The 15336-nt window shown below is 44.2% G+C and overlaps 1 protein-coding gene across 8 annotated transcripts in view; it reads right to left on the reverse strand.

Moving 5' to 3' along the window:
* ERBB4 (erb-b2 receptor tyrosine kinase 4) overlaps window positions 1-15336 on the reverse strand; it is a 595041-nt gene that overhangs the window by 498065 nt on the left and 81640 nt on the right. The window lies entirely within an intron of this gene.

Raw genomic sequence — 15336 nt, forward strand, 5'->3', positions numbered from 1 at the left:
GTGAGCAATGCAAATCCTACCTTCTCCAGCAGCTCCTGTGCATCCTTTCTACTGCAGGAGGCACCATCAGCATCTCCCTAAGGCAGCAACTTCTTTCCATTCCCCATCACCCTCAGGCAGTAAAACAAGATCTTCCCCATGCATTTACAGAAGCCATTCCCAGACTCTTAATTTACCTCTACTTACGCCAAAATTAATACCTGAGCATTGTGGTTTTTGGTTATCCACAAATATAAACAAACCATCTCAGATACCCTTAGAGCACCCTCCAGTACCTACAGGGCACTACAGTAAAGCCAAGGGAGGACTCTGTCAAGTCCATGGAGTGACAGGACAGAGGGGAATGGCTTCAAACTGACAGAGGTCAGGTTTAGATTAGCTATGGAAAAGAAATCCTTCCTGTGAGAGTGCACAGGTCCTAGCAGAGGTTGCCCAGGGAACTGTGGCTGTCCCATCCCTGGAAGTGTCCAAAGCCAGTCTAGACAGGGCTTGGAACAGCCTGGGACAGTGGAAGGTGTCCCTGCCAAGGCAGGGGATGGAGCTGGATGAGCCTTAAGGTCCTTCCAGCCCAGACCATTCTGTGACCTTATGATGAATCTATGAAAATAGTTCTCTTGTCTTTTTTTTTGAAATATTTTCTTTTGGCACTATGAGCCCTATGTGCAAGGAATATTTCCTTAACAAAAATATGTAGCCAAAGGAAAAAAAAAAATGTTCTTTTAAAAGGAACACGCACACCTGATTGCTTTTCCACCTCCTTGTTTTTCTGTAACCTGGACATCAAAGCACCTAGGAAATGAGGATGATATATCTTCTCAGGTTTCCTGATGCTATTTGTGATAAAAAAAAATAAACACATGGGATTATTTACTCAAAAATTACTCAGGAAATGCCATTAATCTCTGGCTTCCAGCAGTGCTTTGCTCAGTTTAGATTTTTGCAACAGCTCGTGGTCACAACTGAGGCGTCTGAAACACCTGACACAGCATGAGCACAGCCAGCAGCTTCCTGCATTTTGATTTAATGCTGCCAAATGAACTAGTAAGAGGGGTGGTTGGGGGGAAACCAAAAAAAAAAAACCAACAAAAAAGTGAAATTAATCTGCCCAGAGTCACAAAAAAGTCCCTTCTTGTACACTTTTAAAACAAAAACGTCCCCATACTCGGGTTTCTGTTCCCCAGCCTCTCAGCTGGGCTTTGACACACAAATGCCTTTCTTTTGGCCCATTTTTCCCGAGGAGAAATTGTTCCCTGCGCAGTCCCCAGCCAGGGGTGCTGCTGGCCAGCCCTGCCCCGTGAATCGGCGTCTGTGCCGCCCCGATCAATAGAGGTCTGTGTGCACACAGAGCCCGTGTCACTGCAGCCCAGCCTGGCCTCAGCCATCTGCTGCAGTCCTGGAAGCTTTTCCCTCTCCACTGAGCCCTGAGCAGGGTAAAATAAACCCTGCTTCAGGCAGCGAGGAGGGTGGAGGGCACCACGCAAATGTGTGCAGTGCCCGAGCATCCTCGGCAGGGACTTTTTGCAGGTTTGTCTCAGTTAGAGGAACCCAGAGATCTGGGCACAATCAGCAGGCTGTGCCTAATATTATGGATCTGGATCTGCTGTTCTGCTTCAGAAAGGTCAGTGCTATATGGTGTGTCACAGTGAGCTCATTGTTCTTGCTACTGAGTGGGGGCCACGCTTTAATTTTGGTATCGATGAAATAAAGGAAGGGCCATTTCCATAGGAGACCACAAGAATTAATCAACCAGAACACAAAGACCTTCATAACCTGCTTTCAAGCAGGAAATTCACTTTGAAGTCAAAGACATCCTAATTCTGGTACCTGGAGCAGCACACCTCTGAAAAAACAACCCTATTTTGGGTCTGCATGCAGAGAAAGGCAGCCATGCTCTGCATGCACGTTGCTGTGCATGAACTCACCTACTGGAGTAACATTTATTTATTAATATGCATCCCCTCCCCAGGCACACTCCTTAAAGGTCTTCCAGCTATACATTGTAGTCAATTCTACGTCTATCTTTTCTACCTGCCTGGTGGATTAGGCACAAATCTTTCTGTAAGACAGAACCAAGTAACCATGACTACATTTAGAAACAGGTCTGCAGCCTTCAGGCTTTTCCACCAATCTGAAAAGGCTGCTTTGGTTTATAACTTTTAAATTGCAGTGCTCTCCAAGTCTCAAGTGTAATTAATTTACAGAAATGACCTTCATTTCACCTAAAAACAATTCTAAAGATGTTTCTAAGGCAGATGTCACGTGAACCTCAGGATGCAAGGATGTCTCAAGCTGGTTTTCCTAAGAAGGCAAAAAGACTTCTCTCAAAGAGTTTTGAACAAAAGTCTCACTTTGCTTTCAGGGATCCTACTCCCCCATGTCACAATCATTGCCCCAGGACTCCTCTGCCTTGGAGATGGTGAAAAGAACAGGAGAAACCACTGAACTCTGTCAGCAGCAGAACAATCTCATTTCTTCTCTTCAACCAGAGGTGAACCCTCTGAAAGGTCTGAAGGAAAAACATATTCAAGCTCTTGAAAACAAGAGTAAGATGGAGATCACTTCTGCTTGTTCCAAACAACACAGAATGCTGAGTGCTGTGGTGCTGGAGCAACACACAAAATAAGGCAAGTCAGGATTTGAAGGCTGACTTGGCTTAAGCTACTGAATAGAAGAATATTATCTTTAATAGGCTTTAGTGAATCCCAGCCACATTATTCGTCCATAGAGTTTGGGCTCATAGCTCTAAACCTCTCAGCAGCAGCAAGATCCCTGTATTTGTGCAACAGCTTTAAAAAGCCAACATTTGTTTGGGCTTACAAACATACTTAAGCCTGTTCTTCAAACAACAGTTGATGAAAACAGTGCTTCTCAATTAAACCAGCATATATTAACATTTATTAATTTCCTCTCCCTCCTTTGGCTTAGTCTCAGGGTGACAAACAAGGCACAAAGACATCAGCCAGCTCTGGATGCCTCAGGTGCAGAGGAAGGCCAGGAGGTGCAGGCAAGCACCTGCCTTCTGCTGGAGCCAGCTGCAGCCAGGACAGAGGGAACTCCATGTCCCCCAGCAGTGGGATGTCACCTGCCTTAGCACAGGCTGACCTCTGATGCCCTGAAATGCAGAAAGCTGCCTTTTCCAAGTCACACTTGGAAAGCCAGAAATGGCACAAGAGGCGTTAAGACATTCCTGGCAGGTAATGAGGTGCTAGAGCAAAAGCCCTCCAGATACAGAAATTACTCATTTCTACTCCATCAGGTCATGGGAACATGGCAGAGCTAGGATGTATGACTGGGAAAAAAAAAAAAAAAAAAAAAAAAAAATCCAGTCTGTGATGTGCTTTAGATCATGCCTCACACATTAAAATACAAGTGTAAAGTTTGGCTTTTCCTTTTCCCAGTGTAGAACTTCAAATCCAGCCCCAGTGTTGCCTCTGGTTCACTGCTTTCTGCAGAACAAAGTTGCTGCAGCGTGCAGTACCAGAAATGCTCCCACAGCATCAAGTGACTGAAAGGAAAAGGTTTTTCAGGAGAAAAAGGGAATAATATGTTTATTGTATAATGACACAGTGAATATGCTGAAGGAAAAGAAAGAAGAAATGAAGTGCTGTTTTCTTTCTTTCTCCAAAAGTCAAGGAGAACAGAAACCCTCTCTCCATCAAAGTGAGCAGCCTTGCTTTCCACACAGCACCAAAAGCTGCTGCCATTGAAAAACATAGGCTTGTAGATGACCAGAATGTATCTTGTCCTCCAGGAAAAAAGAGTGTCAAATTTTCAAGGCCTTGTTGAGAGTCGTGAGATCACATTCTCCCTTTCCTTTAAACTACCAGGAGAACTGTAAACCTGATGTAAAGTGTCATCTAAAAATAAACCAAAGGCTTCCAGACATCAAAAGCAGTGCAATGCAAACTCAAATATTTGATTCCTAGAAGCAGCCATATAACAAGGTAAGGAAACATACCTATGAGTAGCAAAATAAACTCATAACTGCACCATTCACATTTCTGCCCCTGAGCTCCTGTATTTCGATATATAAACCAGAATCTCCATATGCTTTATATTCAGAACTTAACAAAAAAAAAAAAAAAGTCAGAGCTAAATGAATGCATTTTATAGCCATTTACTGGGTTATTTCCTATCTTATATTGCAGAGTTTCTGGAAGTGGTACTTCCTTGTACCAGCTCAATCAGCGAGGTTGCTGGCCCACAGCCCCCTAACCATTCTACCAACAAAGAGGGAAGATTTTGGGCAACTGGCACAACTGCTCACCACACAAATTTGGGACAGGAAGTTATTAATGAAAATTAAGAAGCAACACAAAATTGGAGGGAGCAATGCCTTGTGCCCAATTAAGTCAATAGCCATCTTAAAACTGACCCTGCTGAGATAAGAACACAAGTCATTGCAATTAAATCTTTTTCTCCTTTTTGAAGTTTGGGGTACAATATATTAATTTACTGTTCATCTGACAGGACAATCTAGCTGAAATTTATTTAATGAGGAAAATAAGAAGAAGAAACAAATGAGGCAGGACAGCAGCAGAAGGTTCATGGTGGGTTGAAAAGAGGAAAGAAAAGCAGGGATGTGATTATCTCTCCATACGTCTGCAAGAAGAACTGAACTTGAGCAAAACTAAAGACTTTACAAAGCTGATGGAGCCATAAGATGGGAAGCAGTTTGTTACCCCAAATAAAATCAAATCAGGTGGATTTAGTATGGAGGTTTTCCCAGGATCTCAGAGAAGAAGTCAGGCAGTAAAAGGCTGTCCAGCATGCAAGGAGACCTCCTCCCACATCCAACATCCTACATCCCATTGGATGGAAGCATCCCAGGGCAGGAAAAGCAGAGACAGCTGGAGTCACTCCTTTCCTCCCACGTGTACAGCACCCTGCCCTACACCCATGTCAGCTGAGGGAGCTGGAAAATGAAACAGAGCAGCACCCAGGCCCCAACACCCACAGCACACACATCTGGGAATTTCAGAGCAGACCAGATCCAACCCAGACCTGTGGATTAAAGGCTTCTGAGCCACTAGAGAGCTTTAGTTGAGAGCAACTAAAGCTGATTTGGAGCATGCAAGCCAGTGGAGTTTCAGCCCAAAGAAAGTACCTGAGTACAGGTACCTGGAGGCAATTCCACAGCAAAAACCCAAACTCACTAAGGGGGGACAGAAAAGTCTCTTCAAAAACACATTCCAGATGTGATGTGACCTAGAATAGTGACAAGAAAAACCTTCTCCCTAGGAAAAAGCACAGATGCATCATAGGGATGCCCAACTGCAGAATGTTGCCCAGGGCTGACCTGTCCCAAGACCAAATGCAGCTGCATAAAACTGGCTGTAAATTAACTCCAATGAAGAATGCCTTATTCACAGCCATGTGAATAGTACCAGGCTGGGCAGATGATGACATGTAGCCATTCAGCAGACTGTACACTGATCCATGTACAAGCAACCACAGTAATTTACCAGCTTGGGCATGCAGCAAGCAGTGGCAAGCACAGTTGCACTGTGGCAAGCACTTGCCATTTGGAGGAGTCCAGAATACACTAAAATTTGTGCTTTTATTCTGCAGTGTTGAGCTGGGTTACAATAACAGAGCTGCACCAAGTCCTTTTACTCTCAGATAATGTGCACTGCACTGCCGTATCAGAAATGGATGTACTATTCAGCTCTTTGATTTATTTGGGTAATATCAATTCAAGCTGATTGCAACCTACTGAAATGGCAACTGCTGGACACACATTTAAATTTAACTATCTGTTGTGACACAGTGATAAATTTAGACTGGCTCCAGGACCAGTGTTTTCTCTATATGTCACTTCACAGCAATGCTCTATGCCACTGAAAACCTCCGGCAGTCCTTAAATTGCTCTTGTGTCGCTTTTTCCCAAACTTAGCCTTTTGAAGAGCACTGGAAAATCCTACAGAGGTGAGAGAAAGTGTTGCTAACACTGCCTGGACATGCAGAGCAATTGCTGCTGGCTTATCTTCCACTTTGCCTGCCCCAGTCAGAACCATCCCCACCATTTTCCTGTAAAATACACCCTCACAAAAAGTAACAAAACCAAAAAAGGGCACCTAACACTACAAAACCAATACCAACAGGAAGTTTGGATGGTTTGCAAGGCTGCCCATTTAATAAAGTGAGCACCAGAGGCTCAGAGAGCTCCTTGCTGGGGATTTGCAAAGTATTGTTTCTTCCCCATCTGTGCAGTAGACAGCTGACATCACATGGGTGGTTTTTGGGAGGCAGTGTGCTGAATTTTTACCCTTCTGTGACTCAGCCATGAACACCCTGAAAAATTAATTTATCCTTAGACATTTGTCCCCAAAGGGAAATTGTTTTCCCTGTGAAGCTCACAGAGCTACCAGAACACCAGGTAAACGAATGTTCTCCATTATGAGGGCAACTGACCCCATTTAAAAAACATACATAAACCAACACAAAACCTGCACCTTACATTTCCTGCATGTGTTTTCACATATGCTACTGCTCTGCATGTTTAAGCAGCAAATAAATCGGCTCCTCACACAAAGGTTTCAATGCAGGACTACAGTAATTGGAAATGTAATCCATTTGTGGTCTGTGCAGTCAAAGATGTGTAAGAAAAGATTCAGTTTCTTGATTCTGCAGGTTTGCTCCTCTTGGGAACCAGCAAAACACAACAGTGAGGAATGTGGCAGCCAGGAATGCCAGGATGCTATCTGGCAGTATTTTGAGTATTTTGTGACTGTAAACACAGACATCTCTGCTTGCTCCTACATCAGTCTGACCAGCTCAAAAATCACACAAGTATCAGAGAAAAGAGGATGACCTTGCAAAGCTTTCCATCTTGTATCAGCTCAAAAAGTGCACAAAACTCAAAGCCCCCCTATGAGACTTTTTGGGTGATAATTGGATGCCATTTTGTCTTTCATACTGGAAGTTCACAGGGGAGTTTCACTATAAAGATTTCTGTATCTGCTAGCTGCACAGTGCTGGTGCAAGAGAACACGTATGTCAATGCTGTGCCCACGAAACAGCACAGCACTACTTGTAACCAGACACACAAAAATTAGAATAACATACAGTAAGTAAGGAAATATATAATTTCAGGTTGCATTGAAAATATATTTAGTAACAGAGTACTAGATGGGAAAATCTTCCTTGGAGCAGAGTAGATGAAAGGTTCATGCAGTGATGCATAAAAGATAAGGACAGTTCTTGCCTGTTTTCTATAAAACCAGAGTCCTTGTTCTGGCACTATCACCTCACCCAACCTTTTCTCCCAGCTGGTAGAACACTTAACCCCAGGGTGGTTTCCTAACAAAGAGGAGAGGAATAACAAACACAGAATGCTTTGTAGGAGGTGCAGTGCAGTAAGGGAATAAGAGAATAAGACCAACCCACACTCACGCTTTCCTTGGCTGTGATTTGTCTGTGGAAGGTAGAGAGGACAGATGAGCAATCCCTGTCATGCTGCATCTCCTGCAGCAGCCCCGAGGGGTGGCCTCTCCACGCTTCACTCTCCACAGCAACGTGAGGTTCCATCCTTGGGCAGCCTCTTTGGGATCATCAGGGGCATGCCACTGGCACAGCAAGGTAAGAACTGCCTTCAATTCCTGCTGGGCACAATGCTGGAGACAACGAGGATCCAACAGGCAGTGACAGGCTCGCAGGCAAATGCACGTGGGGTTTAGTATCTCAGCAGAGATTCTCCACATCGCCCCTGAAAAATTATCCTCGGGACACTGTGCCTTGCCAGGATCTCTCAAACGTGTTTTTCTACCTAAACAACCCAGGTCTACAATGGAGCAGGAAGAATACCCCTGGCCTGAAGACTCCTCCAAATCTTACAGATTTCCCCTTATGCCTGAACAGTGTGCAAACACAAAGCCAAAGTGGAACCACTTCTGAATACTTCTTGAAAATCATCGTGCAGATGAATTCTAAGAAGGAAGAGGACCCCACTGTGCACTCTGCAGGTGCCAAGCGAGAAAACAATGCTTAGGTAGCAAAAGCAACATCCAAAACACAGCACAGCCAGGATATTCACACAGCCAAGCCCTGGGGATGAGACCCCACAGGAACCCCCTCCCAGAGTGGCTTTGTCATGGAGCAAAGGGGGCACCTTCTTCCCCATGCATTAGACAACAGCAGCACTTACTGTAAATGCAGGCAAACCCAGTAGGAAGAAATGATGATGTCCAACTCCAGAAGGCTGAATGATTTCTTTACAATAACTATACTATAATATATTAATATACTATTTAAAGGACATACTAAAACTACAAACCTACTTCTTCCAACTACCATATCTAACCAACTCACAACTCCTGGCCCTCTCTCTCGAATCCAGCCCCAGGTGGGTTGGATTGGCCATCAGGCTCAAACAATGCTCACCAGAATCCAATCAAGCACTCACCCCAGATAAACAATTCTCCAAACACATTCCACATGGGAAAAACAAGGAGCAGAAATAGAAATTGTTTTCTCTTTCTTCTCTCTGTGCTCCTCTATGAAAAAATCCTGAGAGAGAGAAGAATGTGCCTGCCACAAGCACCTGAGCTTTGCTTATTGGGAAAGATTCCATCAGGAGATGAGAGCTCAAGGCATCATTACCTCTGTGCTGGTCCTCCACTGGAAGGAGTGGGAAAGCCCTTCTGGAGCTTCCCCAAGTGGTTGCTCCAACACTGAGGCTTGCAAAAGCAGGTCAGCCCAGCTGAGTGCTTCCACCTGGCTGCTCTTACAAGCAGTTTGTCTCCCAAAACTGAACACAGGAATTGTGCACAGATCTGTTAAGTTGCCTTTCTGCTCTCTAAATTAGTAAAGGAGTAAAAACAGTAAGCCAGTCACTTAGGAAGAAAAATGCCCTTTATACAGTCACTTAGGGAGAAAAAGAGCTTCTAAACTTTGAGTAACGCAGCCAGATGCTTCATGAGACAGTGTCCTACAAGTTCTGAGGGACCACGTGCCCCCTCAGCTGTTTATCACCAGCTACCTCCAGCACCAGCATCATCTGCTCCTGGCAGCAAACAGTCCCTGGGTGTTGTGTTCCTGCAGGCTCCAGCACAGGGCACCTCATCTCCTCACTTCACTTTGCCCCTTCTCTCTGGCTTCCCCCACATATTTTCTTTTTCTTCCCTTCTTCCTTCCCTCTATCAGCTAATGCATTCCCCTCACCCAAACTCTACTTTCTGTTCATTAGGAACACAGGAGTGTTCCCCCTTATGCTGTATTTACTTTAATTGTATTATTTAGCAACAGATGTCATTGTAAACTCTGAATTCTTCCACGCAGACTATATCCCTTGATAATCAAGGGGGAAAAAGTTGCAACTCCAGCTGTGACTCAAGGAACTCAATTTGTTTCCATTGGTGGTGCTTATTAAACACCTCCTTATTAAGGAAGACTCCAAATAAACATATGAGTACATTTATATTCATTGCTTATGGGGGCATCTCAGTGAAAATAGGATTTGGAGAAGAAACTACAGCCTAAGATTTCAGTGCCATACCACAAAGTTGGCCAACAATCCTAACAGCTACTGCAGGGAAGAGAACTGCTACATGCAATCAAAAACCATCACTGAATGCTAAAATTTTAAGTTGACTGAATATTGACCACACTTTTAATGCTGTCATTAAACCTCTTGAAGATACTGCAATATCATTCCTCAGCTCCTGGTGAGCACCTACTGCCAGGGAGGTGCTGTGCAGAGTGATTACCCCCACAGCAGCACACACCTGCTCCAGACAGGTGATTGCTCACTCCTTCTCTCCAGGCAGGAAGAAGTTACCACTGAGCACACCTGATTTGTTAACATTCTATAGAAACAGCTGCCACCTGATGCACTTCATAGCTTCACACACGAGCTGAGCCTTTGATGTTCTCATCGCATTATTGCTTTCACAACAAACTGTCTTTCTATCCAGAGGTCAGACCCTGATGGCTTCAGTTCAATTTCTTTGAGAGTTACTCTGTGCTTCCGCGGTTAAAAAATGAAGATAATCCTAGGATCCAGCCTCAGACATGGCCAGGAGCAGCAGCTCTTTCTGCCCAGAAGGGGTAGTGGTTCTGGGCAGGGATCAGCCATGCCATGGACACATGAAGGGATCAGAGTGGTTCTGAGCTGGGATCAGAGTGGTTCTGAGCTGGGATCAGCCATGCCATGGACAGATGAAAGGACCAGAGAGTGAAGCATCCTCCATGCCCTGGCCATGAGCCAGCTGAAGACAGGGCAGCACGTGGTGCTCAAGCAGCCCTTGCTCACCTGCAGAAACAGGCAATGCTGAGCCTTAATACACAACAGCCTTGCAATAAGATGGAAAAAGAGGGGGAAAACACCCAGCTGAAGGGATGATAAAGGAAGAGGCAGCAAAGAGGACAGCTGCAGCTGTGTGAGCACAGCCCTCAGCAGCACCTCCTGGAGCACTTGGCTACCCAAGTCCAGCACAGCTCCCTGCAGTTGCCTCGCTGGGCCTTTATCAGGAGGCTTATTTACTAAACCAGAGACTAATACCTCACATGCAATGTAATTTACTGCACAATTTCACAGCTGGTCTAGAAAAACTCATTCTGGTGTCACTGTGATTACCAGCCATGACCTGTGTGTCTGCCTTTTGAGCTGGATGTTTTGTGCTGCTTCATCCATTACTGTAGCACAGGACAAATCAGTAGGCTTTATTTTTTTAAATCCCAAAAGATAACATCCCACTCCCTTCCCCATAACTGAATAAATCAATTCACAGTATGTTTATTCAATTACATCACATAATGATGGGGGTTTTTTAATAACAGAAGGTAAAATAAATATGACTTACAATTGTTGGGCAATCTCCCCCCCTACCTGGAGGTTTTCACAAGGCACCTGCACCCATCAGCAAGGACTCACTAACAAGCCAAAGAAATAACAGACACCAGATCAGTGAACATGGATTTCCAATCAGTGAACATGGATTTCCAGGATTCTTTTTTGGCTGGCACAAGCCCTGCTCCCCATTTTCCAGCAATCCAAGGATGAGCAGCAGAGGGCTGGAAAGCACTGCTTTCATTATCACCATAAGTCTCCTAGACAAGGTGCTCGAGATCTTTAACTGTTCTAAACACTCCCTTGATAACAGGTAAGGAATCTGCTGAAAGAAAGGGTTTTGGGGGGGGAACTCAGGAGTGTGGAGATGAGTCTGAGGCACTCAGAGCTTCAAAATCAGCAGAAAAGGCAGCAAGAGGGCACACAAAAAACCTGAGCTGGTTTCATCCTGTTCTGATGAAGGTACACCAGGGATGTGTTGGTACCAATCATTCATTTTGCCATATTTCTCAGAATGCTGCCCCAGTCCCTAGCAGCTCATGGAGCAGACCTCCTCAGCCACAGGTTGTTTCTCTGCATTTAATGACTCCTTGTGGAACAAACACGTTCCTCACTGTATTTTAAAACGTGTCAAAGATTTTAGTGGTGTTTAAATGAACTTGGGAACTTGGGCTTTAAAGCTGTCACCACCATAAATGAGTGATTGATTCCAGCAATGGGTTGTGCCTACTCCTGTTAGAGATGCCAACAACAAAACAACTTTTTACCAGGTGAACACCACAGTGATAGAGGGCTTCAAAATATCATCCATTGTGGTTTTGATGCTTGTGAATCCTGAACAGAAGCTGTGTGAGCATTATGTGTACCTTTGCCTCTCCTGCAGCATGGTGGCACGTGTCTGAGTGCCCATACACAGCAGGTTTCAGTAAAACAGCAGGAACAGCTCAGAGGGCTACTCTGAGCCCTTTTTTCTGAAGGCAAGCAGGTGGAGATGAATGATGATATACAGAAAAAAGGGAGATTCCAGTTCGTGCTCCTGCTAAACTGCTCAGTGACCCATTTTTAATGATTTAGAGGATCACACACACAACTTGACTCTTTATACAGAAAATGCTTAGAACAGTTAAACTATGCACAGAGACTAATGCAAAGGAGTCAGGGAAGTCCCTGGGAGCATCTTGGAGGGCTGAGAAACAACAGCCTGAGCTGCTGCATCCCCAGAGACCCCCCCAAGGCCACCCCCAGCACTGCTGCCTCTGTTCTCTTCCCAGGTACAGGCTGTTCTGCCCAAGAGCTTCTAAAAAAGCACAAATGCTCTTTCCCAGGTGTTTGCAATTGGCCCTCCTAGTTTTATGCATTAAAAACAACATGATGCACTTCTGTCTCAAGCCTCTTGCTACTAAAATATCCTTGATCAGCACTCTCACAGGCTAGGACAGGCTGCTTGTGGGGACTAAACACTGCAGAGAAGAACTAAAAAAGCTGCTGAACAAATACATATTCTCCCTTTGTCAACTGTATTTGTATTTCAGAATTTTATTGTATTTGTATTTCGTTTCCCTCCTTCAAAAAGAACGAAAACAACAGAACCAACAAAACCAATTATTTTTTCTTTTCCTGCAAAGGCAATTAAATCAGCCTCTCCACCACTAGTTCATCACCCCAGTTTATTACAGCAAAATGTGCTGCAGCCATTTAACAGGGACAGAAGCATGGTGTGGCTTCTTCCAGGATGGAAATGGCACCAAGACCATAAAGGCAAGGCTGAGAGCAGACCATACAGCCAAGGACACACCAGACTGGAGAGGCCAGTCCTTTTGGAGCAATTTAGCAGCTATCAGCCTGATTGCAGTCCTATGTAGCTTCAGAAAACATAAATATGATGTTCTCCACACAGTATCCCACCTCCCCTCTTTGTTCCCCACTCCATAGATCAAAAGACACACCTCAAGAGGGACCTGTGAGTCACTAGGGTGGATACACACAGGGTGTAAATGTTTCATTTGATTTTAAAAGCCACTGGTCTACCCAAGGGAGTTCATTCCAAGAAACAACCATCTTATTCTTGTACCCTTCTACCACCTCCCTGAATTTAATAATGTCTAATTAGCTGGAAGAGCAAAAACATCCTCCAGGTGTGCTGGGATGAAAATCACCTTAGCCAGGCCATTTCCACAACTGTGCAGTTGTTCTCACTTTGCTTAAAATGTGTCCAGCTGCTTCAGGGGCACAATTTCACAGGCACAGGTTGCTCCATCAAACCACCAACACAAGCTCTCTAAATCCCAGGCTCCTGCCCAGAGCTCTGTCCTAGGTGCCAGCACGCTGCCAGGCTTTGCCATAAACCTTTGGGAAAAGCAATTCTTCATCTCTAATAGAAAACACCTTCCTGCCTCCACTTTCTCTGATAATTTGATGCTGGACCATCCCACAAGAGCATCTCAGAATTTTATAGAGGTAGCATAACAATTCACAAGTTAAGAAAACCCACCTCGGTGGCAGAAAGATTTCAAGTTCAACAAGACTGGTTTAACATTTCCCTGCTTTTCTAGCACATGGTATCATCTTTTTTTGTTCTTTAAATGCACCTGACATTTCATGCTCTAAGAACTAGCACAAGGTGAAGAGCTCCTAAAGCACCTTGATGGGCCATCAACACTCAGGTGAGAAATGCTGCTGGGTGTTACCTGCAGGAGTTATTTAATCCATTTTGTAAAGGTTAGGACAAAATTAAGATCAAAGTTTCATGCTCTCGACACTTCCTTTTGTCTTTTTTCTAATGGTATTTTTTAGAAATTATTGCTGCAATAAAGGAAAGGACAAATACATGTCAGTACTAGAAAACAAATTTATATCCCTGCTGTGAGAAATGGGCCGTGCCACGCTGTGTCCCTGGTCGGAGGGGACGCCCCAGCTTGGCCTCGCTTAATGGCAGCTTCTCATCCTCTCCTGCCAGGCCAAGTTTCCATCTGGAGATTTGATATTTGCCTTCATGGCTGGTTCTTAATCAAATAGGGTACTTTTAGAATGAAATTACCGTGGCTGTATTACAGATGTAAGACATCTCACTTCAAGGGCATAAGCCAAGCGTTAAATGATGGACATTAGAAAGAAACTTTTCCTTATGAGCAAGTTATTAGGTCCCAACGGTGCCACTCACATTTCTGATGGAGAACAACACTTTTGCCCCATGCTGTCCATCACCTGCATCCTACCTGGCACATGGGATTTGCTCCTGTTTCCCACAGGGGAGGAGTCTGGAGTGTCAGGCTCCAACCTCTCCTGCAAGGTCTTTCCCCTTGCAGAAAAGAAAGTGGGGGAATAACAAAGACCATGGTGGCAGCTAGGACTATTGATATTTAGCAGCTGGCCAAAGAGGCTGGGGCTCTCCAGCCCCAACCATGTGCCAAGGAAGCCCCTGGAGCTTCACCATTGCCTTCAGCCACATCAGGGTGATGTTCACTTATGGACCTCAGAGGCATCTGATTTCCATTCTAGGGGAATGGGAGGGCTCTCCTCTCTGGAGAACACCACTGCAGCCATGTGCCACAGCTCTTTGTGGACTTATAGCAATTTTTTAGATCATGAAACCACCCAAAACTTACCCCGGCAGCTGCCCAGCAGCCCATGTGCCCACAGTGGGGTGGATCTGCTGCTTAAAACTGCTCTGTCTGGGGAAGTTTTGCCAAGATGACACAAGGAGAGGCCCCTTCCCCAGCACTAACTCCATTGAAAACACCTGGGAACCCCCACACTGTGCCAGGCTCCAGATGAACGTGTTCCTGTTGCAAGCACAAGGTAAAGGAAATGGTTCAGCTGAGGAGGCAGAGACTGAGCTGTACAAGATCAACTTATGAGCCATCATTTTTAGTGGCACTTCTGTGTAGTTACTTTCAAATCATTCATTATCCCAAGTTTTCTTTTTCCTCCCAACTTGAAGATAACACAAAAATAACTTGATTACACACACTTCCCATCAGTGGCAACAGTACTGAAGTAAAAAAAAAAAAAAAAAAAGCTTTCCTTGTTACTGCCTAGTGCTCAATTTTCTGATTTGATTTTTTCACGCATTTAATACAGCTTGTTAAGTAGCAATATAATCAAGAATGGCAAGTATGAAGACCATTTTTACAGCAATTAAATCATCTCTAAAGAAACCAGCAATAAAAAGAGTTGGGAAGAAAATCTGATCCTCCTGGAAATCCATTTGTTTTAAAAGGAACAAACTTGTTAGAAAGGGAGCTGATTAAATCAGCTGAGGCACTGTATAAAATAATTGAGTGGGGGGAAATTGGGCTGGTTAATTGTTGTGCTGTAAACATTACTGCAAACCTAAGTATTTGCAGAGACTACAGTTGGATTTTTGTTCTTCCACTAAGGAATCCAAGATTCGTCTGGAACAACAGGTGTATATAATAATACAATATAATGTATAGAATTATCAAGTTCTATACATTATATTATAATTTTTAGATTTAAAATTATTAAATAATACACTATTATAATTATGAAATATTAATACATTTTATATAATGTATAGAATTATT

This window comes from Lonchura striata, chromosome 7, assembly GCF_050655825.1.
Source record: "Lonchura striata isolate lonStrDom1 chromosome 7, ASM5065582v1, whole genome shotgun sequence".
NCBI classification, from domain to species: Eukaryota; Metazoa; Chordata; class Aves; order Passeriformes; family Estrildidae; genus Lonchura; species Lonchura striata.